At 45.9% G+C, this 26,628-nt stretch overlaps 1 protein-coding gene across 3 annotated transcripts in view; it reads right to left on the bottom strand.

The window, feature by feature from the left end:
• STOX2 (storkhead box 2) overlaps positions 1 to 26,628 on the bottom strand; it is a 146,327-nt gene that overhangs the window by 88,735 nt on the left and 30,964 nt on the right. The window contains exon 1 of one of the 3 annotated variants that reach the window (XM_080590462.1): positions 12,209 to 14,084. The exons of the other annotated variants lie outside the window; for them this stretch is intronic. The gene's annotated coding sequence lies outside the window, so the exon portion shown is untranslated. Of the gene's footprint in view, positions 1 to 12,208; positions 14,085 to 26,628 lie in introns of those variants that run through there. 3 annotated transcript variants of the gene reach the window in all.

Consider the following 26,628-nt stretch of genomic DNA (forward strand, 5'->3'; position numbering starts at 1 on the left):
AACCCTGTGCTCACCCGGTATGATGCATGATGAAACTGCCGTCATATGGGTGTGAAGCAAAAAGCACAATTTGTGTGTCAGTGAGCCCTGTCATATGAACCATCCTGGAGAATACAGATTCTTCTTAGATCATCTCACCCCCTCTTCAGAATTGTTCTCATTATCTTCTCTTTGATTGTTCTCATTACCTTCTGGGTATATAAAAATAATGCAGCCTTTATAAGCACATAACAACCAATTATGTATAAATACAGTATTAAGAAAATAACTCAGATATTTTTGCCAACAAATTAGCTGCTGAAAATAAGCGAAAAAATGTCATTGTATGACCATTTAACCCACTGAAAATCATCGGAAAGAATCTTCTGTCTGCAGTTACAATAATGCCACTGCCCTCAACTACAGCTAGCAACCAGCCTTACTATTGTAAAGGTCACAGACCTAAGACCTAAAACCCTAATGGCCTGGGTTTTCTGGGCAAGGAGCTTCTACGTTATTTTCCCCCTAGCATAAGTTTCACCATGTTCCTGTACCACACCTGAAGCGACTAAAGGCTTAAAAGCAGTCAGCGTGATTTACGTACTGGCAAGAGTACTGGAAGTAGATTCAAGCCATCCTTGAGGGTTCAGTGGGTCCTTTGAATCACCAGGACGTGGACGTGACACTGGAGGTGCTCGTCGGTGCCCTCACAGACCCCTACGCTCCGAAAACATGCAGGATGGCCGCATGGGCCCGCCAGTTAGGGATCAGATCCTCTTCACACGCCCGGTACAAGGCAGCCCCTCGCTGCATCTCGTGCAGCATCCGAGCCCCAGCGCCAGTGCAGAGAAGTCTGCCCCAGCTCTCCGCCCACCCAGCGGTGTGGGAAGTGTTACACAGAGAGACTCATGAATGCCATCTGCTCAGCTGTGGAGTCTGACTTTTTTTTTTTCCCCTGGCGTATAACAGTCGGTGACAGTATAAAGTAGACTAATACAATCTTACATCTTCCATTTCTATACGCAGTGAAGAAAAAACAAAGTCCAAATGTACTTTCCATCTCCCACAATATTGCTCTTAGTTTTCTAACTGAATTTGCTTGTAGAGTTTCTTTAAAAAAAAAAAAGGAAAATATCAGTGGGTGCTTAAAGTTTAGCTATAAACTCTTATTCCAATAAAAAGTAAGAGGCGTAAATGTGCACAGTACTGACACCTGTACAGGAACATCAAGTCTACAGAGGAAACAACCTTTTCGGTGGTGTCTTTACTCATTCTACTATGAAGAAAGAACGCTAAATTTCACACATTAATGCAAATACAATGAAAACTTCAGTGCAGACATGGGAAAAAAAACACTCCCTTCGAAATACGTGAAAAAACTACACATCTTTTTCCTATTCTTCACATCCACCAGCAAGCAAGCAATTTTTTTTTTTTTTTTCAAACTATCCAAGTACCTGGGTTATCAGATCAGTGGGGCTGATTAGCCCCACACAACAGTGTGGTCTCTGTTAATTACAGTATGTGTTACTTGCAGCATTTCTGTGGCTTGGAATACCAATAACCCAAATAGCATCCCAGCTCTCTGGAAGATATGGCAGCTAGTTAGAGGCACACAGCCCAGTACTCCCCATTTTTAAAAGCTGTCCAGTGTGATTTTTCTTGCTTCACCTTTCCTAGTGAAAAAGCTGATGTTTCTAATTTTTTTATTATTATTTTTGTTTTACCCACAGAAGTCCCTCAATTGCAAATGCAGCCACTTGCCTCTCATGGGGTTTCCCGGGGAATAAAAAAAAAGTATAATAATAATAATAATAATAATAATAATAATAATAATAATAATAAACAGGGAGAAAATCAGTTCCCAGCGGGCTGCAACTGAGTGTCCCCAAAGAGGAAGACCCCAGCTGACTCTCAAGAGCATCACAGGGAGCTCGCCCTGCACCACGCAGGGAGCAGAGGTAGAAACAGCACTGACGTCTCCTGAGCACCAGCCCTGCATCCTAACAAGAGAACAAAGAGATGTTCCTCAGGCATGTATTACCTATTACCTGCCTGGCTATCGGCTCTTCAGGAGGGACAGGCAGCACAGAGGGGGTGGTGGCGTGGCTCTCTACATTAGAGAATCTTTTGATGTTGTGGAACTCCAGGCTGGGAATGATAAGGTTGAATCCCTGTGGGTTAGGATCCGCGGGAAGGCCGGCAAGGCTAACTTCCTGGTCGGGGTCTGTTATAGACTGCCGAACCAGGATGAGGAGACGGATGAGGAGTTTTATAGGCAACTGACAGAAGTTGCAAAATCGTCGGCGCTTGTCCTCGTGGGGGACTTCAACTTCCCGGACATATCCTGGAAACACAACACGGCACAGAGAAAGCAGTCTAGGAGGTTTCTGGAGAGCGTGGGAGATAGCTTCCTGACGCAGCTGGTCAGTGAACCTACCAGGGGAGTTGCCCCGCTAGACCTTCTCTTCACAAACAGAGAAGGACTGGTGGGAGATGTGGTGGTCGGAAACTGTCTTGGGCGGAGTGACCACGAAATGGTAGAGTTCTCTATTCTTGGCGAGGCCAGGAAGGGGACCAGTAAAACTGCTGTATTGGACTTCCGGAGGGCTGACTTTGAGCTGCTCAGGATGCTGGTTGGCCGAGTCCCTTGGGAGGCGGTTCTGAAGGGCAGAGGAGTCCAGGAAGGCTGGGCGCTCCTCAAGAAGGAAATCGTGATGGCACAGGAGCGGTCCGTCCCCACGTGTCCAAAGACGAGCCGGCGTGGAAGAAGACCAGCCTGGCTCAACAGAGAGTTGCGGCTTGTGCTTAGCAGAAAAAAGAGGGTTTATAATCTTTGGAAAAAAGGGCGGGCCACTGAGGAGGACTACAAGGATGTAGCGAGGCTGTGCAGGGAGAAAATTAGAAAGGCCAAAGCTCATCTGGAGCTCAACCTGGCTACTGCCATTAAAGACAACAAAAAATCCTTTTACAAATATATCAACGCGAAACGGAGGACTAAGGAGAATCTCCATCCTTTACTGGATGCGAGGGGAAACCTAGTTACTAAGGATGAGGAAAAGGCTGAGGTGCTTAATGCCGCCTTTGCCTCAGTTTTTAGCAGCAATACCGGTTGTTCTCTGGATACCCAGTGCCTTGAGCTGGTGGAAGGGGATGGGGAGCAGGATGTGGCCTTCGCTATCCATGAGGAAATGGTTGGCGACCTGCTACGGAGCTTGGATGTGCGCAAGTCGATGGGGCCGGATGGGATCCACCCGAGGGTACTGAAAGAACTGGCGGAGGAGCTGGCCGAGCCGCTTTCCATCATTTATCGGCAGTCCTGGCTATCGGGGGAGGTCCCAGTTGACTGGCGGCTAGCCAATGTGACGCCCATCTATAAGAAGGGCCGCAGGGCAGACCCGGGGAACTATAGGCCTGTCAGTTTGACCTCAGTGCCAGGAAAGCTCATGGAGCAGATTATCTTGAGGGTCATCACGTGGCACTTGCAGGGCAAGCAGGCGATCAGGCCCAGTCAGCATGGGTTTATGAAAGGCAGGTCCTGCTTGACGAACCTGATCTCCTTCTATGACCAAGTGACGCACTTGGTGGATGAGGGAAAGGCTGTGGATGTGGTTTACCTTGACCTCAGTAAGGCTTTTGACACCGTTCCCCACAACATTCTCCTCAAGAAACTGGCTGCTCGGGGCTTGGACTGGCGTACGCTTCGCTGGGTTAGAAACTGGCTGGATAGCCGGGCCCAGAGAGTTGTGGTGAATGGAGTCAAATCTGGTTGGAGGCTGGTCACTAGTGGTGTCCCCCAGGGCTCGGTACTGGGGCTGGTCCTCTTTAATATCTTTATCGATGATCTGGATGAGGGGATTGAGTGCACCCTCAGTAAGTTCGCAGATGACACCAAGCTAAGTGCGTGTGTCGATCTGCTCGAGGGCAGGAAGGCTCTGCAGGAGGATCTGGATAGGCTGGAGCGATGGGCTGAGGTCAACTGTATGAAGTTCAACAAGGCCAAGTGCCGGGTCCTGCACCTGGGGCGCAACAACCCCAAGCAGAGCTACAGGCTGGGAGATGAGTGGCTGGAAAGCTGCCTGGCCGAGAAGGACCTGGGAGTATTGGTTGATAGTCGGCTGAATATGAGCCAGCAGTGTGCCCAGGTGGCCAAGAAGGCCAACAGCATCCTGGCCTGTATAAGAAGCAGTGTGGCCAGCAGGTCTAAGGAAGTGATTGTGCCCCTGTACTCAGCTCTGGTGAGGCCACACCTTGAGTACTGTGTTCAGTTTTGGGCCCCTCGCTACAGGAAGGACATGGACGTGCTCGAGCGAGTCCAGAGAAGCGCGACCAAGCTGGTGAGGGGTCTGGAGAACAAGTCTTACGAGGAGCGGCTGAGGGAGCTGGGCTTGTTCAGCCTGGAGAAGAGGAGGCTCAGGGGCGACCTTATCGCTCTCTACAGTTACCTTAAAGGAGGCTGTAAAGAGGTGGGGGTTGGTCTGTTCTCCTACGTGCCTAGTGACAGGACGAGGGGGAATGGGCTAAAGTTGCGACAGGGGAGTTTTAGGTTGGATGTTAGGAAGTACTTCTTTACCGAAAGGGTTGTTAGGCATTGGAATGGGCTGCCCAGGGAGGTGGTGGAGTCACCATCCCTGGAGGTCTTTAAAAGACGTTTAGATGTAGAGCTTAGCAATATGGTTTAGTGGAGTACTTAGTGTTAGGTCAGAGGTTGGACTCGATGATCCTGAGGTCTCTTCCAACCTAGAAATCTGTGATACTGTGATACTGTGATACCTATGGGCTACACATCAGCTTTCCCTAAACTGATGAGCAGATAGAAGGACATGAGACATGCAGATACAAATGATCCCAATCTTTTCTATGTCTTTAATGCTAAATGATCTGTACAATGTCCCCTAAAAATAATAGAAAAGGATTTTATTTTTTTCTCAACTTCATTAAAAAAGAGGTTTTTTTTTTGTCTTGTGGAAGAATGGCAGAAGAAAAAAAAATGTTTTTAATGGAGCAGTGATTTAGGGCAGGAAGAAGAGAGGAGGCTGTTCACAGAGCTCATTAACACACCAAAACCTTTCACCTGTAAGAGTAAGCCCCACCAGCCCCAGGCTCATGCTGTGATCAGCTTACATCCAAAAACTAGTTCTGCTCCTCCTCAGCCCAGTTCCCAGTGGGCATGCATCCGCGTGCCTCTAGACGATCCCACCATTTCCACAACTGGCAGTCTCTCTGCTCAGAGCTAGAAGAAAAGGGGAGGCAAGAGGATTTGAAGTACTGATGCTTATCTGAAAGTGTATCCACAAATAAGCAAAAGGCCGACTCCAACCAAGGGGGTTGTTTCTGACTCCTGCAAGACACAGCAGCTACCAAATATGAAACTATTGAACCAAGTGCAAAAGGGTGGCGCAGTTTGACACTTCCAAAGCATTTGCTTGTGGACAGGACTGGCCTGTTGGGGATGATTAAAGCAAAGTAGATCAAACCTAGGAGCGCACACTCCTGAGTACTCTCCCAGGCGGCCAAGCCTGGGCAGGCTGCAGCAAAGCCCAGCCAAGGGAAAAGCCATTCCTTCAGAGGCTGGCAAAAATTCGGCACACACCGCCCGCCAGGAGCCAGGCATCCGCAGCACCACCATACCCCCGGCATTTCCACACCTCGCTCAGGGAGCATGAACCCCACCTGGGGAGGGCAACATCCCTCGCCACTCAGAGTGGCTGTGCCACAACCAGCTGGGCTCCCCCGCTCCACAAAACCCCTTGGCACAGGGCGAGGAGGATTAGGCATTGCTCAGAGATTGTGGCTAAGGGAAAGACTCCCTGCAAAGGTGTGGAGAGATGCCTTTGATGCCAGTGATGCTCTGCTGGACGGAGATGCAGCGAGCGCAGTAAGTGCATCCGCAGTGACCTGCTAGGGTTGGCTGCTTGCTACCAGAAGACAAGCCCCGGCTTACTGCTGTGGCCGTGGGACTCCTACAACAAACACACATTAACTTCATCCAGTAGTCTACGTTTTTAATCACTTGAATAGCAGATGGCATTTGTAACCTGCTCAAATACATCGGCTCTCAAGAAGACACGAAGACATTAAATAAAGCAACTAATTCAACTTACTGCTCCAGCATCTTGCAAATTAGAGATCTATTTGTGGAACTGACGGAACATGGGAGGTGGGGGGAGGAAATGTTAATAGCACAATTATGCGGTTAATACCATTTTAGTAAGTTATTCAACAAAAAAAATATGAGAAAGCGGCATTTGAAAACATTTAGCAAAACACATTCTTAAGTGAGGATCGAAAGCCATCTGAATAAACTCGGCAGAAGTCTTCCACAGGCGTGGGTTTATAACTATGATTTATGTTCTGATAGCCAGGCAATGAATGCAGTTTGTCAGGCATCTGAGACAGCTTTACATTTATGATTCATTTGCACAAGAAATGCTTTCAACAGCTTCATTTTTTTTAATTTGTATTGTAAGACTATTACATTATAAGAAAGGCCACAGCCAACCCAAATACACATCTAGCCTAATATTCGGTCTCCTAAAGTGTCCAGCAGTGCAGAGCCAGGGAAGAATATGGAGGCAACTGAACCGGCCCATAACACTCTGCTGTCTCCCACCACTTGCAGCTCAAGGGACTTGTGCCCACCGGGATCCCTCTCTTGAGTTGCCTCCATACGTGAGCGCAGATTTGTACAACGTTATTGGCCTCGCCTGATTTGGTAGGATAGCAGCTACTGGGCACTTGAAATAGTTTTATTTTTTGAGGATAGCACCACTCTCAATATAGAAATAATTCAGTACAGGCATTACTGAACACTGGAATATGTACTCCAGGTTGCATGCACAAACATGCATGGATGACAAAAGTCTGACCACAGTTTGCTCTTTCTTTAGGGAAGAAACAGTTCACCTCTTCTTTTACAGAGAAGAAAGTTTTCGTCCCTGATGTATTGCATTTAAATACAATGAACTCTTGCCTTATTTTAATTTATTTTTGAACCAGGCTAGCTGAATGTACTAAAAAGACGGTAGTGATATAAACTACTTTTTAGTGTAGGGTGATGAAACTTGTAATGAACCATCCCACTCACTTTTTATATCAGACAGCTTCCAGAAAAGTTATTTTAGATTATTTTTCTGTTGAAAAGTGGTTATGGCATTGTGAAAAATAGCCTACCCGTAGAAATCATCAAAATACTTAAGTCCCCAATCTTTCAGTCAGCTCTAGTCTGGCAAATTATTCAAACTCTAACCTTGTTTTTCAAGGAATTCACCTACACCACCATTGCAGGATCAGGCACCTCATCACAGGGATCTGCCTAGGTCTTCCCCAGTTTCATCATTATTGTGCTTGGATACTTAGGAGGTGTCATAGTGACAAGGATGACTGAGGATTAACAAAAAAATTGTGTAATTTTTGATTTTTTTCAAAATGCAAACCACTGTCAGACTGCCTCTGCATGGGCCATCTCCCTAGATTTTATAAAGACATCATGGAAAGGATCTGGCAAAGCGCACACAAAAAAATGTACTAGACGGTGACCGAGACGCACAAGAAGTATTTTTAAAGCAGCTCTCTGGGTAATGAAGACAAACACGCAGAATTTTGCTGTACTCTAACCTAAGCACCACGCAGTGCCCCCTGCTGCATACACAAGGCAACAGGCGAAACACCACCGAACAATGACATTATCTGATATTATACAAGATACGCTGTATGCATGACTAATATTTATTTCCTTGATTACTCTTGTTTTCTAAAAATACTAATAAATTATGCAAACATCTTCAGTACTGGCTCAGAGCAGATGTTTTGCACTCTCCCTCTTCCCATCCAGCCTCCTGCGTTGTGTCTGCGAGCAAGCTGTCACCTTACCTCCCACCACCGAGCAGTGGGAAATTCGTGCTGAGAGGGAGCCGAGACGCTGTGCGGCAGGGCAGGGGGAGCATCCGGTGCCGTTATCATGAGATTTAATCACAAGACACTCAGCGGGGCTAAACAGCACAGTGCGGCATGGTCTATATGCTGCCCTTGTCCTAAATACCTAGAGTAAGAAATATATTCGGGAAGTGATGAACCCAAGTGAAGTGCCCATCTCTCTGTACTCTGAGCTAGAAGAAACAAAACAAAGTGAAACAAACATAAGGGAAGGTCAAGTGTTTGATGTAGTTTCCAACTTCCAAATAAACGTGCATTAACAGCCTATAAAAGGTCCCTCACATGCAACATGAAAGGGGTAAATGCGGACTGAGGAACCGTGAGCCTGAAGAGGATTTATCGATCGTCAGACAGAGCCAGGGAGGTCTCCTAATGTGGAACACAAATATTTAATCTGATTCCGAAATCTTATCTGCTGCCCTTAAGAAGATTAACATAAATTCTCTTTCAGCAGACTATGAATTTCTGATCTATTGCATGAAGTAGAAATATTTATCAAGAAGCAAGACTTGAGCATTTTAACCATTTTATTAGCATTCTACTCAAAATTAAATTCAACAGAGGTGGTCAAAGTTCAAATCAGTTCAAGGAAATTACATCACACAAATGTTATTTGCATGCATACGTGTTGCATGATGCAGACATGTTGCATCCATACACAGAGATGAAATCATAAGGAAGTTGTTCAAGATTGCCATTCTTGAACAACAACAAAAAAATAATAATCAGGCATGAAGATGTTACAGCAGGAAAGTTCTTTCTAAAAAAAAAAAAAAAAAAGCTAAAAAAGTCCCGAACTGGTAATATCTGCACTAACCTGCTATCCTGGAATGAAAGGAGATATTTAAGAGAAGAAGCTATATTCAGGGGGAGGAATCCATACACACACCCTTTTTTCTGCTGTACACAGACTGAGTACAAGGCAGACTGCTAAGATCATGGCTGTGCACTGGTAGGCTCTGGCCTATGAATCCACATAACTAGCCAGGTTTTAGGCTTGTCCTTGACATTTCCTTTCCCCCAAGTGGAAAGGGATGGGAGGAACAGCCATGCCGCAGAAAACTTGCTCCCCTGGAGCAACCCTTCTCATTTCTCTCGTTTCTGCCCATAAGCCCAGCTGGCAAAGGGCCAGATAGCCGAGTCAAAAGCTTGTAACATGTATTTGCTAGAAATCTGAGGTCCCCACTATGGTTGGTCTGAAGTAAGAAAAACATGGTGGATGCCACGATGGAGGAGGCGGGAGGCTCCACAACCCTGGTCAAATTCAGCCTCTTCCTGTCCAAAAGGAGCTGACCTTCAACACTACGTAGGGTTTCAGGTGGGATCAGTCAACACGATGAAGCCAACCCAGCAGCACACGTACTGACATTCCTGCTTTTTTCCTCAATAGTCAATTCATAGTCGAGCCACGAGGCCACAGCCAAGCATTATCTCTGTGCTATTAGCCCTGGGGCTTTTACCTGTGATGTAAAGCGAGTCAAATAGCCTGGCGTTTGTCATGAGCAACGAGTCTGCACACAGTTGCAGCACCTCACCTAACTGGAGCTGAGCCTTTCATCTAGCCTTGACCCAAGGGCAACCCAAATGAGTCCTCAAGTACCGTGCTGTGTGGGCTTCTGCTTGCAAACTTCGAGGCAATGTAATGAATGGCATATGTACATGCGAACGTTTGCACTTTCCCTGTAGTCAATAAAAAATTATAGTTTCAGGATGAAGTACAAAATGCATTACCATTCTTAGGCTCTATACTAATTCTTTTTACTGTCTAGAGCAGAAATACTTATCTTTCAAAGAAAACAGCACAGGATCACAGAGAGAAGTCGTTTCCTTCCTAGCCCACTGGAAGCCCACATGGCTGAGGCCTGCTATTCAGCAGGGCACAGCAAATACCTCTTTGTTCTTGCTTTTGCACATAATAGCTGCAGTCACAAAATGAGTCTCCCCTCAAAAGCATGCAACAAGGATCCTTGCATAATTTCAGGCCGAGCATTTTAATTTCCCTGCATCTTCTTCCAGAGGTACCTAGTTAGTGAGAAGATGTATGAACACCTGAGGCAACGCAATAATGTCACAGGTCAGACAAGTCCACTGACATAGGACACCTTTTCTAGTACAGCAGGCTAAATTCAAGTGGCCATTACTGTATTTTCCTCATATACCTACTGTGCAGCTAGTATGAAGCAGAAGTCCTGTGGAAAGCCACAGTATACGACCACATATTCTCTCCTGCTCTCAGCTGTAAAATGGCAACAGCAATACATCCTTCCCTCAAAGAGTTTCTGTCATCACAGAAATGGAAAACCATCATACATGTTCTGGTATGGAAATAGTGAGGCCCACATACCTACCCCAATGGAACCTCAGTCCATCATAATCCAGAGGCAAAAGAGTGTCAAAAGTTAAGTTTGTACCAGAAATCATAGATTTGCCATTTCTGAAGCTGTGAACACTTGCCTTGTGAGCTTTTAACTTTAGGTTTTAGCACATAAATTCCTGAGGTACCTTAAGGAAAACACAAAAGCTGCTAATTACACGTGCACACACGCACACGTACATTATACGTGTACAACCCTGGATTATCTGCTTTCTTACATTGTGAAAACCATTATTCCAGAAAGTACTACCCTGGTGGGCCTCGTTACTGAAGGCTAATCTAGTGTTGCCGCTACCACTCCTGCCACCAGGAGTACTTAATGTCAAGAATACAAGCTTATATAAAACTTTAAAAGTTTTTCTTCCTTCTGTTTTATCTGCAGCCAAAACACTAATTTTCTGTGCAATATACCCAGCAATACGTATGCAGAAAACTTATTGGCACCAGCAACTACTGCCTTATGCTCATCACAAACTTAAACTAGTCCAAAAAACTCCACGTGAGGCAGGTTGCATTGGACACTGCCTGTTGGACTTGATCCTGAGCTTCAGCAGGCATGTTCTCCACTTGAGCAACATCAGATGATAGGGAAAGACTGTGGTTGCTTTGGGAGGAAGCAGGAACAAGAAAGCGATGCATCACTAGCACCAAATGCAGGGCCTGGGGGCACTCCAGCCAACTCCCAGCTGGAAGATGAGAGACTCGTTTATCAGCTGGTGCCCTTCAGCAAGGTGCTCAGGGTAGGAGCTGGGCGATGGGAAGCTGTTCTCAGTCTCGCAATTTCCTAGGCAATCCCAGAGCTGTTCTGGATGCTGCTTTGAAGGCTGTGTGGTGAGACAGAATACATATTTTCTGGCACACCTCAAGTTTTCTCAGGGGATAGAGACCACAGCAAGAAAATTTTCAATTTCTAGCCTTTCCTTGGTAAAAGCAGAACTTTATGAATTGAAGAAAAGATGCTCCCCTGAGACAAAGGCACCTCCCCAGGTGGAATTTATAAGCCTGCCACAAACAAAACCAGTTTTAGAGCTCCTCTCCCCCACTCCCTGCTTTTCCTAAAACGGGGGAAAAGAAGTCTTTCATAACACCGTGCATTTGGTGGCCTAAATATAGGTGCTACCAGATGCCCCGCTGACGCAAGGGGGTCAGAATTTGAGAACGCGAGAAAATGACTCAGTTTCCATAAGAAAAGACGACCTGGCACAATTAGCCTGAGAGCGGCACCTGGACGATGTTCCAAAACGCTCATTTCTAAGGCATGCTTCTACTGGGAGAAGTTAGGCAGTTCAGGACTGCCGAGGGTCAGTTCTCACATTTACACCTGACAGAATTAATTCCTTTGGACATGAAACACCCTCAGAGCCCATCTGAAAAAACAACGCCTTTCTGCTGCGACGTCCTGATGTCATTTCCCAATCTCCTTATTCAGGTGCTAAGAGTAACACACCACCACATCCAGCCTTACTGGCATCTGCCCCCAGTACAGAGAAAGGAAAACTTCGTTACGTGCTTGCAAAACCATTGAGCTCCTTTGAGAAACATCCCCATTTGCCAGGATGCTTCTCACGTGGGTACCCAACAGCCACACACCCCTCCTGATCATCTTTCCAAGTTCTGATGCACTTAAAAATGCTTTTCACAACTATAAGCAGTTTAACACTTTTTCCCTTAAATGTGAGAAGTAAAACACCATACTGTGTTCTGTCCTTCCATAAAACTGCCCACACAGCTTCTTCTGACCCAAGAATGCTTTTCCTCCCTCCCATTTTTCTCCGCAAGCCCACACACATAAGGCAAACTTACATTACTTGATTTTTATGATTAGCCGCCTGCTGGACCTCTATTAGAGCAGATAAACACGAGCGCATGAAAAAATTACAAACAGAAGGAAGAGAGGCATATAAACGGGCTCTCACTAACCTTTCGCCAGGGTGGGGGAGCTGGGAAGGTTGGATCCAAGGGGGCCCAACCCGGGCAGCAAATTCGCTCCCGTCGGCGGACAAGCAAGTGAGCAGGCAGGGAGAGCTGGTGGCTGGGCGGGGAGGAGGAGCGTACCCGGGCAGACGAGTGGTTAGCAGCTACGTTAGGGAGTAAGCAGCCAGGAATTGCAAATAACTGTCAGCTGCCTGGGAAGCAGCGAGGAAGGAGTGGATGTTCGCTGCCAAACTGCCCTGAGCTGTCAAGTAGATGCTCTCCTCGCTCTGTGCGGGGCTAACCCTAACCCTAACCAACCCTAACCCTAACCCCTATGCCACCAGCAGGCTTCTCCGCAGCTCCCTTGCTGGGAATGACAGGCAGTCAGCAGGGAACAAGCACGTGCATCTGAGAGTTGCTATCACTTTTGGGCACAACCGGCTCCTGCAAGCTTTCCTCTACGCCAGCTTTAAGGCTTTGTATTGCCGAGGTAGCCGAGAAGTTGCTGAAACACTGAGATTGCCACAGCTGCCTTGATGGCCTCAAAAGGTCTCCGAAAGCCCAAAGCGAGGCAGACATGGCTAATCTCCATAATAAAATTTCCAAATATTACTCTGGTGTGGAATAGCAAGCAAACAACAACAACAACAAAAACCACAACCTCTGACCTACAGCATTGCTACCCAATTTTCTGTTAGAACATACCTCTGATGATTGTAATGCTCATAATTACAAAGCTGAATGCGTTTTCATCATGGATGGATTGTTGTGGGTGAAGTAGCTTTTGGAAGCCAAATGACTAAAGATCTTTCACAACCACAATCTCAGAGCAGACATCATTTGAAAACCGAAGAGGATTCAGGTCCAAGCCCACAAACTCAAACCTCAATGAGATCGAGCTGAAGCCAAAATAGCAAAGACCTTAATTTTCCAGCCAGGATGCAACAAAGCCCTCATATAGGAGAGGAGATCCTGGGGGTTGCCACTGGGGATAACAACCTCTCCATAGCTCTCAAAACATTTCTGGTTTAAAATAATCAAATTCTTGTGAGAATAATCGACTATTATTTACAGTGCTTTTGACCAAAGACTTTGCAGGATGCGTTCACAAGATTTCAATGTCACTGAAACATATAAAACATGGTCTTACCTCCAGCCCACATATTATCTCTTAGTAAAAAAGAGCCTTTACAGCACCACATCCGATTTTAACTCTCATTTTGTTCACGTTTCCACACCTAGAAGTGATACTTAACCATCTTTTTCAACAGACTTTCTGCCTTGTTTTCTGTAAACATAATTTGCGTCAAAATGCATTACAAGGGAACAGGTCAGAGCATCACCACACCTCGCTGCCTTTTCTCCAGCAGCATGCTCGGCCTTGCATTGTACACAGAGACAAAATTGTTGTGTGGTGGTTAGTACTGAGCTTTCATGTTAATGGCCGGCCTATAGCACTGATAGTCTTCAGCGTATTGTGCAGGTCTAGCAAATAATTATGCCTTTAGTGTTTCTGGCTATTTTGATGCAGCTTTGGTCGATCCTAAGATCCAAGTTCCTTTCAACTAGCAGAAATGCAAATACACGTTAGAGAAAAATGCATCCTTTGCGTTATAATTTCTACTTATGCAATCTCCTACTGGTGGTTCCACAAGTTTCTGCTTCACAGGCTCTTTGTAACTGAAATTTACCTTTGGACGCCTATAGTTGTAGCACAAACACACTGAAGAGGTTTCTAACACCCGTTCCCGACCAGTTTTTGATGGCAGAAGTGTTACACCCAGCCTGGCACACCTTCCATCTGCAGCACACCTATCCTGCGGACAGTAAGGGGGACTTTGCCTTCGAGTCCAGCCAAACGGATACATTTAAACAAGTGAAGAGCAAAAAAATAAGAGAGGAATAGTTCTACAACATAATTGCATACTTATAAATAGCATGTTTTCCACGTGTGTCAGATATCAAATAGCTTAATGACAACTGATAACTGGCTGATTTCTGCAATCTGCCATCAGCTGCTATTTTCAAGAGAACACGAGCTATTCCTAATACCGCAGTACAACTCCACTTAGTTGTGTAGGAAGCTTACATTTTTCAACCAGATGGCAGGTATATACTATTTTAACCAAAATCCTGTTTTAAGAACACTGGTCAATATAATGACAGTGCTTGACAAGCAAAGAGGCAGATGAAAGTAGATAACTACATAATACCATTTAGTATCGCCCTTTAAAAAAAATAACATACTTATGAACGGCAACAGATGGGCTGGGCAAACAGGCTGCATGACCTCATTTACTGAAAAAAATATTAAAAAAGTGGTTTTTTGTTTGTCTGGATGTGTATTTTTAATTAAACTTCAGCCTTTATTTCCGAAATATACTTTGCAAAACTTGGATGTGATTTTTTTCTCAATCCAAAGGCTCTGTTCCCAAGTCCCTCGGAACAGAGCTGTTCTGCTATATTGCAGTGTGATTAATGCACACAACTGCCTTAACACCCAGCGAGGGAAAAAAGCCCAAGATGCACAGCCACCTCTAGAATACAGGGCTTGATACGATACAAATAATCTGTTGTAAAAGCTCTCTGTCATTACAGCAATGTCTACTAATTAGCAAATAAATTATTTACACTGGCATTTCTGTTGCAGCAGAAGCCCATTATCCTGTTCTGTCTCATTGGCATCTCTTAAATAGCAACAGCAAACAGGAGCTGTGAGATACAGATTACATCTTGCAGAAGCGAAATAACTCAGCATTTTTAATAGGCAGGAATTCAGAACTGCCTTAGCCTGGACACATTTCCTCTTCTTTCCCAGCCCCTTTCCATGCCTGACCAACCGCAGCCCCATATTCCTCCCTTTAGCACGGGACGTGATTTGCCCTCCCATACTCACACGGTGCCTGGGGTCCTTCCTTCAAACGCAGGCACTGGCTCAAGAAGAGAAGCAGGCGCAAGTGAAACAGCCCAGGTGATCCCCGCAGCTTCTCCTCTCCTCGGTGGCACACCCTCCCTTATACGCAAAGGTAATCTGAGCAGAGAAGACCTGATGTCCTACCAGTCACATACACTGAGCCTTTGGGTTCTCTAAAGCCATACCGAAGCACTTAGGAATAGCTGTCTGTATATTGACTTTTGTCTTTTTTTTTTTTTTTTTTCCCCTTGGATGTATGCCTAAGTGAGAAGGAAGCAAACTCTCTCCATATTTCACACCCATTCACACTGCATTTTTTTAAGGGTGTTGCTTAGAAAAAAAAAAATTTACAAGCTCGTTCAGCTCCAAATGTCCAACCAGACAGTCATGTATTTTCCTCTGGTTATACTGACTCGGTTATTTTCCCACACACTCCTGATGCAGCAAAGGACTTGTCTGAGCAAGCAAGACAACACTTTAGGCAGCAGATTAGAAAATACAAATGCTCACGGAGCCCAGCACTGTGTCCCATCCGGCAAGCCTTGGCTTTCCATCAGTAACCAAGGCATGGGGAGGTGCACGACTTCCTGAAGGCTTACACCATGGCTACATGCTTCAGGTTCAGGCAACCACCAGTGCAGGCCCTGGGAAAACCAAGGGGCTGTGTGGGCTCCATGCAGGCACTGAGGGAGCGGAATCATTAACAAAAGGATTCTCAGGAACATCTGTAAAGTGAGGGAATGAACAGCACATTATAAAGAATGTCCTGGAGCATGTTTCCCAGCGAGGCTGTGCTGTCTGAGACCTTGGAGACTCTCAAAACCTGACTGGATCAAGCCCCGAGCAAGCTGGTCTGATCTCAAAGCTGAACTTGTCCAGAGCAGGAGGCTGGCCTAGAGACCTCCTGAGGTCCCTTCCCACCTGAGTTTTCTTCTGGTCTTCTTGTGTCTGATGTCCTCACTCATTCCTGGCCTCATTCTCCCAGGTCACCTAGCATCTCACCATTGCAGATCAATGCACTGCTGACCATGTACTACCCAGGCCAGCAAGCTCTCACCAGTCCAGCACCCTCACAAGAATTTCAAGGCCCATTCACTACAAAGGCATAGCAAGGCACTCTCCTCCAGCCACGAAGGTCTCAGGCCCAAGATTTACCTCACGGCCCTCACTGAAGAGGTCTTGGTTGACCCAGTCCCAAAAGCTGGCTGTCCAGCTAGCCCGATAAACCATCCCAACCACCAGTCCCTCAGGAATGGTTTCCAGTAGGTCCACAGCAACTTTTGCTGGGAAAGAAGCAGAGAACTGAGCTCCCATTTTGAGAAAAGGATGGTTCTGGGAATTACATTAGAGGTCAAGTCCTCAAAATTTTTCTAAAACGCCTGAAGGCCTTACAAAAGCTCTGTGAAGCCATTCCCATAGCTGTGTAGAAAACCTGGGGAAATGTAGCCATACACTAGTTTAACTGAAGTGGTGTCAAGTAGTCATGGGGCAAATGCAGTCCAGACAATGGGTTTGCCCCCATAACCCTTGGCCTGGGCAATGCAACTGATAGTTTGTCTTTCTCAGCTCATTTTCTTAGTAGACAGGTCTTCAAAAACAGTCAGTTCATCAGAAAAGGAAACCAAGTTAATCTCTGTAATTTCAGGTATTTGGAACTACTTTTAGGCACACACCCCAACACACAGCACGCAGGGGGTTAGGAGCCAAGAAATGCAGAGATAAATAATGTCTCAGCTCTAAGGAAGGATTTTCTAGATTTCTCTGTAAGTTTGTACTACTCACTTTTTTTTTTCATTGAAAGAAAATCTTCATGAATCTAGCAAGAATAAAGACATCACTAGAATAACTGAAAATTTGTGTCACGTTAAAATCTTAACTAGAATCAGGAGTGAATCTTATAGGTGGCAATAATGAAACAATGCTGAGAAGTAGCACCCTGACACCTCTTTTCACAGGCTCTTTGCTTGAAATTGCAATTACAGTAAGTAGGAAGACAATTCTGACATTAAAAAAGTGACATTGTAACAAAAGAAAATGCTGTTTTTGGCTAGAGAGGAGATCCTGAATCACAGGCATGGCTTTACGATGGAGTACAACCCACTGGCTGCTGAGGACCCAGAAGATCATGCAGGGAGAGTTGGGCAGAGTCATCTCCAAGTTACTGGCTCGTGCTGTGCTCAAGAGCATGGCCAAGGTGCCTGGGACCACGTCCCACCAGTCAGCAGCACAGAACAACTCGATTTTGTCTCCAGTCCCTTATGGGAGCACTGGTGGTCTCCTGCAATGCCACTCACAGAAAACGGCTGGGCTGGTGGTCCCACCGTGAGCTCTGAGCTGCAACCTCCTTGCAGGCAGACGTGTGGTTAGGGACAACGTCCAGTTGAGAGCATGTACCAGTTCTGCTGCACAGACAGCCTAAGAGTTGAGCACCTCACAACACCAAGTCTGGAGGATGGGGAGTCAGGTTGGCTTGCTTCCACACAATGGGACCGCAGCTGGTGCATGGCTGTAGAGGGAAGGAAGCTATGTTTCTGCCCTATGGGAAAGCTTGATTCACACCACAAGGTATACCTGTCTGGATCTCATGAGAGCTACCTACCCACTCTGACTGTCACTGTGATTTTTCAGCTTTCTTCCAGTGCCTGACCCAATAGCATCAGCACTTTTGGGGCACAAAAAAAGAAAAAGAAAATAAATAACTAAATAAAAGGAAGAAGAAAAAAAAAAAGTGAAAAAGATGTGTCCACAGAACCCTGAAATGCAGACAGACAGCAGCCCTGCTATCACTGCTGCAGTTCATTTAAAGCTAGTATTTTTCTATGCTTTTCCATGCTGCAATCACATTTCCAGTTCCTTTGCAGATCTACCTGGAGGGACTGAATAATTTGCATCTATCTTTTCCCAACATTCCACATATTATTTGCATTTATCGTGAATGGGTGGAGAATAATAGTGCTTAGTGCAAGAAATAAATACATTTAAAAAACAAATCAGTCAGTGCTGCCAGTCAGACAGATGCAAAAGTTGACAAAATATAGCCTTTCATTATTTTTTCATTCCAAGCAATGCACAAAATACATGAAATATAAAAGAGTGCCTCACATAGATTTTTTCCAGCTGAATGGAGCTTTGACAGTCAAGAACACTGCATTTTTCACATAATAAAATGTGATTTTCCATCAATTGTACTGGTAATGAAAATGTAACATACAGCACAATCCCTTGAAAGCCAAGGAGTCTATGCCAAGGGTGAGACTGAAAGTTGCAAAACCAGGAGAATCAAGGCAAGAGAAGCAGGGGAGAAAGAAGAACGGGTCCTCCACCACTCATTTACTTTTCTACCAGTCCTTCCCCTAAAGGGCTCCCCCTTCTCCCTTTCCTTCTGTTGTGTGGGAGGAGCAGCCCAAGCAAAACCATCCATCTGGTTCCCATCACAGGAAAGACTGCCTATTCTAGCTCCTGCCAAAGCCTGTCATTAGCAATCAGCATAAGGGAGAGCATGAGAAAACACAGTACAGCTAAGACAACAAACCTAATACTTTTAATACACTAATCATAACAGCAGTACTCAATTTCGTTCTTTATAAAAATATCACAGGAGTCAGGTGGGTCATCCTGGTAGCCTCGTTTTATCAGAGAAACTAATTTAGCAGGCAATGCAAATGACATTTTCTTCTGCCACAGCACACCCATCAGCGCCTATCAGAAGCATCTGCAAGAGTGAAATATGGCAAAGAAGGATCATTTGATTAAGCGGATGCAAAATCTCGCTACCCATTAATATACTTTGTCTCCTTCTAGCTACAACAGAATAGACACAGTGTTTAAATCCTGAAGCAGCCGTTATATCCCAGACCTAGTGTTTTATGAAAGCCTGGAGAGATGACCACCAAACTTCCTGTGAAGGAGTCTTTTAATTACCTATCTGAGCTAATTAAACCTGACTGGGGTCAAAAGTGATCTGCCAGCAGGGGACAGAGAAAACGGGCAAGCTCTAATCCTCTGCTATTTACTGAAGCAGCCTCGAGGCTCAAACCAGAACCCATGAGAGCTCCATCTCCTTCCTGCAAGCAACGCAGACATCTTGCTTGGGGCTTTTGTCCAGTCTCTATGAGCAGCGTTTTTCCCCATCCCTTTGACAAGAGTGGCACCTGCTTCAGTTGGCTCAACCGCACAGCCCCGGAGGAGCACATCCATCAGGTGAACACCCTGAGATCTCCAGGAGAGCAATCTTTGCTCCACAACTCCTCCCTTCAGCTCCTTGCACAGAGCAGCACCAACATCACCACTGACACGTGCAATTAGTTTCTTTTTAAAGACTTCCCTTCCCTCCAATGCTCCACACTGGGGGCAGGGGGCAGAGATAAGAAGTGGGGAAGAAACCTCCTTCAAGAGGAACCACCACATCTCCATGCAAGGATGACATGCCTTCAGCTCCTTAGGACTCTCCCCATCAACATCCCTGCCACCTGGCTTGCCTCTTGCCAGCTTCCTCCTTTTGTTAGGATGTTCCCACGCAGATCTAATAATAGCCTCAACAGATGAGTGAATACGAGTAACAGTTCTTTCTGCCTGCTTTCAGGAAACTATTTCCCCCATTTGTTTCTCTCATTTTCCTGCTGTGGTATTTAGCTCCAAATTTTAACGGCCCATTTAACAAGGGGAAAGCGTCTTCTAGGAATAACTTGCCCTGGGCTATTCCATGGGCTGCTCAGAAGTGAAATCCGATCATTTATACTCCCTTCAGTAGAAGAGGACCATCCTCTGAACCCAAATAAAGCACAACTAGACACAGAGATGGAAAGCGAGAGTGTTTTCTTCCCCATTCTCCCTCTCATGCCCCTTTTGCCATGTTTGTTATCGAAGTGCTTTAGAAAGTAAACATCACTGGGAGGCCAGAGCTGAGCTAAGTCTGCTAAGTCTGCTCTGACTTCAGGTGGAATAATAAATAAGAAATGTTACAAAAAGTCATTAATTTTTGTGGGGCAGGGCATTTATTTCTCAGCCCACAGTGGTGAAGTGACATTGCACTCTCATGTGCTGGTTGGTGACACGCCTCGTGTTGGTGTGACTACTTCAGGTTGCTCGCTGGATGCTGGGGATCAGTCCACCACCCAGGAACGAGGTGCACAACCATGGGAGAATGGTATGGAGAAGTCCGTGGTACGGAGAAGTCCTTGGGCCAGCAACGGAGAGATGCGTGTCCATGGGAGCTAAGGAGGACAGGACGGAGAATGGGAACAGACAGCTCTGTGAAAAGCCAGAGGGGCAGCTTTGAAGGAAGACATGTGGTAGAAATGGAAGTTGGTGCCAAAAAAAAAAAAATAGAATGAAAAATGCTGTGTAAGAGCAATCAAGTTGCTGAAGACCAACCAGTTAGGACAGGGAAAGAAGCAACCAGGCTACTGCTGATGGATGAAAGTTCAATTTCTTCCCCAGAAGATGGGAAAATTACTCTCCCATCTTAAAAAGAATAGATAAAAGGGTAAATAAAAGCCCTCAGGAATCAGACAGAGCCAGAATCAAGGATGGGGAGGAGGACCAAAAGAGGAAATACCCCAGCAGTACTGGAAGATGAGATAAGGAGAGGAAGGTGAGGCAAGCCCTTGGGCAGGAGAAAGCACTGAGACTGTGGGATAGGAATGGGGGAGTGATAGGTAATGAAGATGGAGAGAGAGAAGGGCCAGGGATAACAGGGAATAGAGCAAGTGGAGAGAAGTGGAAGAAACATGACTACAATAGCCGGAGGAGGGAGAAAAAAAGAAAAAATGATGAGGGCTGAACAACCAGAAAGACCTGGGAAGGAAGATGTGGGAGGAATGGAAATCACAGCACCTGACCAAATTTTTTCCTATTGATCTCCCCAGGGTGCTCGACAGAAGTCTGTGCTCAGACTCCCCTCCCCAAAGGTCACGTGTTTTAAAATGATTACTGGGAGGTGCAGGAACTCCAAAAGCAGCATTGCTCCTTCCACACAGCCCACGGCCCACCTCTTTCACTCCTGTGACCCACACAGAAGCAGGGCTCAGGCCCCCATTTCACTTTTTACCTGCTACCACCTCACACCAAATATACCTTTTACACTGTAAAGGGCATGTAAATGTAAACTTTATACCAAAATTAATGCAACTGCATAGAGGAAAACAAATTCCTCTATAGAATTCAAAAAGGAGCCCAGGATAAAATGAATATTTTACATGCAAGCCACTGCTATTCAGGGCATCCTATTCCAGCCACAGAGAGATGTATTTTGTAGGAAAGTGAGCTAGTAGAAATTTATCTTTATCTTTTAAAAGTTACGGATCTTGAAGGCTTTGCTTCCCTTTCACCATTATTCTAGGTTCCTAAACATTTTTGCTGCTGTTTTTCACTTTGGAAACACTTACTCTTAAATAGCAGAAGATACTATGCATACAAAGCCTGTGAATTTTTAAGACAGTCACTCAGACCTGAGCAATACAAAGAGAAAAGAAGTGAAGGGTTGGAGACGGGCAGACGGTGAGCTGTGCAGACAAGCACTGCAGCCGCAGTGTTATTGCAACATGCTAAAGCATGGCTTGCCAGAACTTCTAACTCCCTACTTTTACAAGCTTAAAAATGCAAATACAAGGTCTCACTGTAAGGCTGAAAGTTGGGAGCTCAAGTTTCAGCTAAAAAGTACATTCCTCGTGCTGCCATTACTTAAGATTATGAAAGAATTGCACGCATATTGAAAAACCTGATTTGGTGTGTCTCTAAACTAAACTAAAAAAAAAAAAAAAAAAAAAAAGAAAGCTTACTTTGTAATTTGGAAAGGTAAAGAAAGATTTTGGAAAGGTAAAGAAAGGGATGAACAGCATGAAAGGTGCTTTTCATCAGTTGATTACATATGTTTGTTTTAAAGTGATTGTATAGGTATCGTTTTCACAAAAGTGCTCACCCGAACTTCAATAGAGGTTTTGAATGTGAAGGAGTAAATCAGTGCTGCTGGGTTACCCTGTATTTGAAAAAATAGTTTTGGACATTTTTTAAATGCATAATGCTTACTATTATATACACACGACATACACTTTCTATACTATAGTTACAGGACCGAACCTGGTAACACTTCCCCAAATACCCTGAGCACCCAAGCAGCTCTGGCTTGGGTCTCTGAGCTGCCCTCCCTGCATCTCAAACCATGTCAAGGCGACCGCACTGTGATGAACTATCCTCATTAACAGTGAACTTCTGTGTTTTGATGAGGTAAATGAATAACTATGTTTCCTCCCTAAGTGGTCTATAAATCATCAAGGCATTTAGCCACTTAGCTGTGTGCTGTCAAATATACTTTGCAATGGCCAAACACAATCCATATGATGAACTTACACAGCTGGAATTTTCTGAGCACCAGTAACTTCTTCCCTCATGACTGAAAACAAAAAAAATTGGATGAGAAGCAAAGCTACACCAGTACTTTGCTGTCCACCTGAATCCACAAGCAGCCTGACCCCAAGATGCTGTAGGATGTCAAAGGTGTGAACTGCAGGAAAGGAAGAAAAAAAAGAAGCAGGAGACTCACAGAGAAAGAGAGAGAAGAGCAGGGAAAAAAGGAAGAAAATAGATAATAAAGGAAAATAAGTATCAGTGACCCAAGGAGGCACAGATTTCCTGCATAATGTGCAAAGTAGAGGCAGAATAAAATAATCTATAGCTAAAAGGCAGAGATAATATTCACCACAGCTTTCGTGCACTGTCACACTGTGTGTCAGCAGAAAGACCAGTGTTCACAGATACACTAGAGTCAGATTTGGAAACAGAGCTGCCCCTGTCCGCTGCTGGGTCTGGACTCACGCCATTTTCTGCCATTTCAGCTCAGCTCGACTTTGCCTGTGGGACCGCCATAGTGCTGTGGTGGACACAGAAGCAGAGAGTTAGAAAGCATCTCCTCTGCCTTCCTTTCTGCTGAACTGATTTTAACCTAAAATAAAGGGGGGGGGGGGGGGGGGGGGGATAAAGGATCTGACTGTGCTTGACCTTTTTGCCTCTGGCAGCACAGTGAGCGGAGCCTGGGGGCAGAAGGATGAGCAGAATGCTTTCCGAATCTCTGACACAGACGTGCGGTGACGCCCAATTCACCTGGTCCTGCCAGAGCAGCAGCCAACCTGCCTCCCTTGTGCTTGTTCAGACCCATCGTCCCCAGGGGCTGCTAAAAGCGGAAGGATGTATTTTCCCTCACATTAATTAATATATATATATATATCTGCACCCTTTGTGCATTCAGTTAAAAATTACACACTGAAAATCCCAGAGGGCTCACAAAAGGGAGGGAGTCCGCTTGCCTTCGGGCTAACCCCGCTAACCCATGGCAGGTGAACGCGGCCCGAGCCCCATCCCCACCCCACTGGGGTGGCTGCCCCCAGGCCCCAGGCGTGAGGCCCGCAGGCCCCCGCCATGTCGCCATGTGGCGCCCAGGCCGGCCGGCCGCCATCCCCTCGCCTGGAGGGGCCCCTAGCGGCACCGTCCCGTCCCCGGGAGCGGAGGCCTCTCTCTGCTGCCTTTCTAAATCTGTGTATGTATCGCAGGTGTTCGTCTGTACTCGAGACATATTCACAAGCTTCACTTCGCCCTGGGGCCCCGTGAGAGCACAAGCACAAACACAAAGGGGCACGGACAGACAGCCCACGAACCCTTCCCGTGATCGCTGGTGGGGATGTGATTAGGCAGGCAGAAGTCAACCAGAAACATAATCGCCCGCTAACACCAAGTTTAGCACAGTCACCACGGAGTCTCTACAGGTCCCACAGAAGTGGTACACCAAAGGCCACCGGCTCAGGCCACGTGCATTTGGCTCCCCTCCAGAGGCGATGTGTTAGGGGAAGTCACTAAATGAGGTTGATGAGGTGGTGACAGACCTCGGGAGGTCTCCAGCCTAGCCTCCTGCTCCAGCAGGACCAGCCCTGACTCCACATGAGGTTGTGTAGGGCTTGGTCCAGCTGGGCACTGAAAACCTCCAAGGAAAGAGCACCCGCAGCCCCTCTGGGCAACTTGTCAGTGTTTAATTATCCTCACAGAGATTTACTTTTTTCTAATAGTTGCTCAGAAAATCCCATTTCAGTTTGCAACAATTGTCCTTTGGAGGCTGGCTCCATCTTTTCTTTAACGTCCCCATAGGTACAGGCAGGCTGCTTTAAGGTCACCCCAAAGCTGCCTCTTCTCCAGCCCCTGCCCCTCAGCCTCCTCCACAGGGCATGCTCTCCAGGCCCCTGACCATCAGAAAACCTAGTACTCTGACTGGTATACATGATTAGCTACTGCCATATAAACTGGCATAAATGCTAAAATGTATATATGTGAAGCCACAGCTGGAATATTAGATAGTTGTCTAGCACAACAGCAACAAACTTCACAACTACACATCTGTTGAAATGAAAGGCTGGCAGCAGAGATCATGTATGGTTTAATAAAAGGGCAAGCCTCTGTCAGGGCAGCAGAGGGAACCTAGTTACCATTTTTCACAAGGCATGACTCACTATGAAATGCACATGAATATGCTAAATGCCTTTAAAACTTAATGCTTTCAGTATGAGTCATGCTCCAAAATGCTAGTGTGTTTTATACCAAGAGAGCCCTCTGATTCACATACCAAAGAGGAGCATAATGATAATTCGATGCAGGTAAATTATTTGTAGCAAGACAGACGTCACACTAGACAAATACGAGCTGCAGTCCAAGAAACCGTGCTCAGTGCCTCACACTTGGGGAAAACTAGAGGAATGATTGGCACCTTCGTATACATTGCTGGGAGTAGCAATAATTAAAAGAGCATTAGTGGGAGAAACATACCTCTTCCAGGAATGTTGGCTCAAACTTGAAGCCTGCATGACCACAGGCACTTAGCATCGGATGACAAAACACTTTGAGAAAATGTGGAGCTCTGACAGACTGCAGGAGACCCCTTCCCTTTGTACACCATCAAAACCCATCTCCAGCAGAGAAGGGAGGCCTGAATAAATCTCAGAGTCAAAGGAAACACAGGAGGTGGATCTGGGCACCCTGGGTGGTTCTCCGGGAGCAGCTCTCCTCTGCTGTGTCCAGGAGCCACATCCCTGGGCAGAGGCAGAGCAGTACTGCACCCAAGCTGGTCCCTCGCACCCGTTCAGGTGCCCTGGCAAGTCACTGATGCGTACATAGCAAATTCAACCCCTGTGCAAAACGACCTCAGTACACCCAGTAAGCTGACAAGGTCAAGAGCTGCTGCACAGAAGTAGGCACAAACTCAGTACCCTGGCTCAGGGACACTGAATAAAAGTCACAGATTCAGCTTCTGCAACCTGTGAAGACAGCATCAAAACCGCCCAGTCAGACTGGTTAGCTGGCCACTCCACTCCCCTGCACTGGAATCAGGATTTCCAACTTGCTCCCCAAGGGAGCTGGAAAAATAAGTCGTCACCATTACAGAACTGCACCAAGACATGAGGAGATCAGCAGCAAGACTCCCACTGACACAGGTAAACTCAACCAGGTACCCCAACAGGCTCCAAAGAAACTTGACCCAGAAAAAAAACTAACTGCTATTCTGAATGGGGGAAAAAATAAAAATGGGGAAAAAAAAGGAAAAAAAAAAAAGTACTTCTTATCCTTTCTTTTTCCTTCCATTTCTCCCATTTACAAGCTTGTCTCTGCCTAGCAGCTGATCACTCATTTGTCTATGTTTCTAAGGGAAAAGTATTGAACATGCCCAGAACAAGAGAGTATCAGAACGGTCAGTGCAGTCTGCCCGTGAGCTGCAGAGCCATTGATCTCAGAGACACAGAGACACACATATTTCTTCTTTCAGCTGCCATTGATCACTATTTTTTCAGACTAACCAATGCAGAAAAAACACCATGAACGTTCAGCATGCCAAAGCATACTTGAACTGCTCCGACATGTTACGCTGGAATTAAAACAAAGAGTTATTTCTGGTTTGTTTTATTTCCTCGCTAGTGTGTCAACTGTTTCAGGATCCCGTGCCGACAGCAACTACCCTTTGCTGAGAGCTAATGAAGTTAACTTCAAAAGCAGCCGTGTCCTGGGCTAGACCTGATGCTGGGGATCAGGCGGAGGCTACCTGGTAGTACGAGGTATTGTGCCCAGCACTGATGTGCTGCTTAAAGTACGGACGGGATGCTGTGGATTGTGAACTCACCAGAAGTGAATCAAAACCTTAATACATCTGGGGGGTCTCTGAACAAGACAGGCTTCCCTGCCACTGAAGCAGGGAGAGGGTCTGTACGCTTGTCCTGGCTTGAGGACACTCGTGGCACAAGAGCATCCCACCAGAGCTGGGGCTCAGCTACAAAGGGCTGGCAACCAAGGTGCTAACTCATAATGTATCCGTAAACACTTTTATTTTTCTGGAGCTACATCAAGGTCTGGAAGCAGAAAAAACAGTTACTCCAAACCAAAACTTGGCACTGTGACCCTGCTTGTGATTATTTCAAAGCCAGCAAATTCCCAGGATAGTTAATAGCATAGTGCTCTGCTTAGCAGGGAGAAAATCCACAAAAAC

Source organism: Anser brachyrhynchus, assembly GCF_964034855.1.
Source record: "Anser brachyrhynchus genome assembly, chromosome: 4".
Taxonomy (NCBI): domain Eukaryota; kingdom Metazoa; phylum Chordata; class Aves; order Anseriformes; family Anatidae; genus Anser; species Anser brachyrhynchus.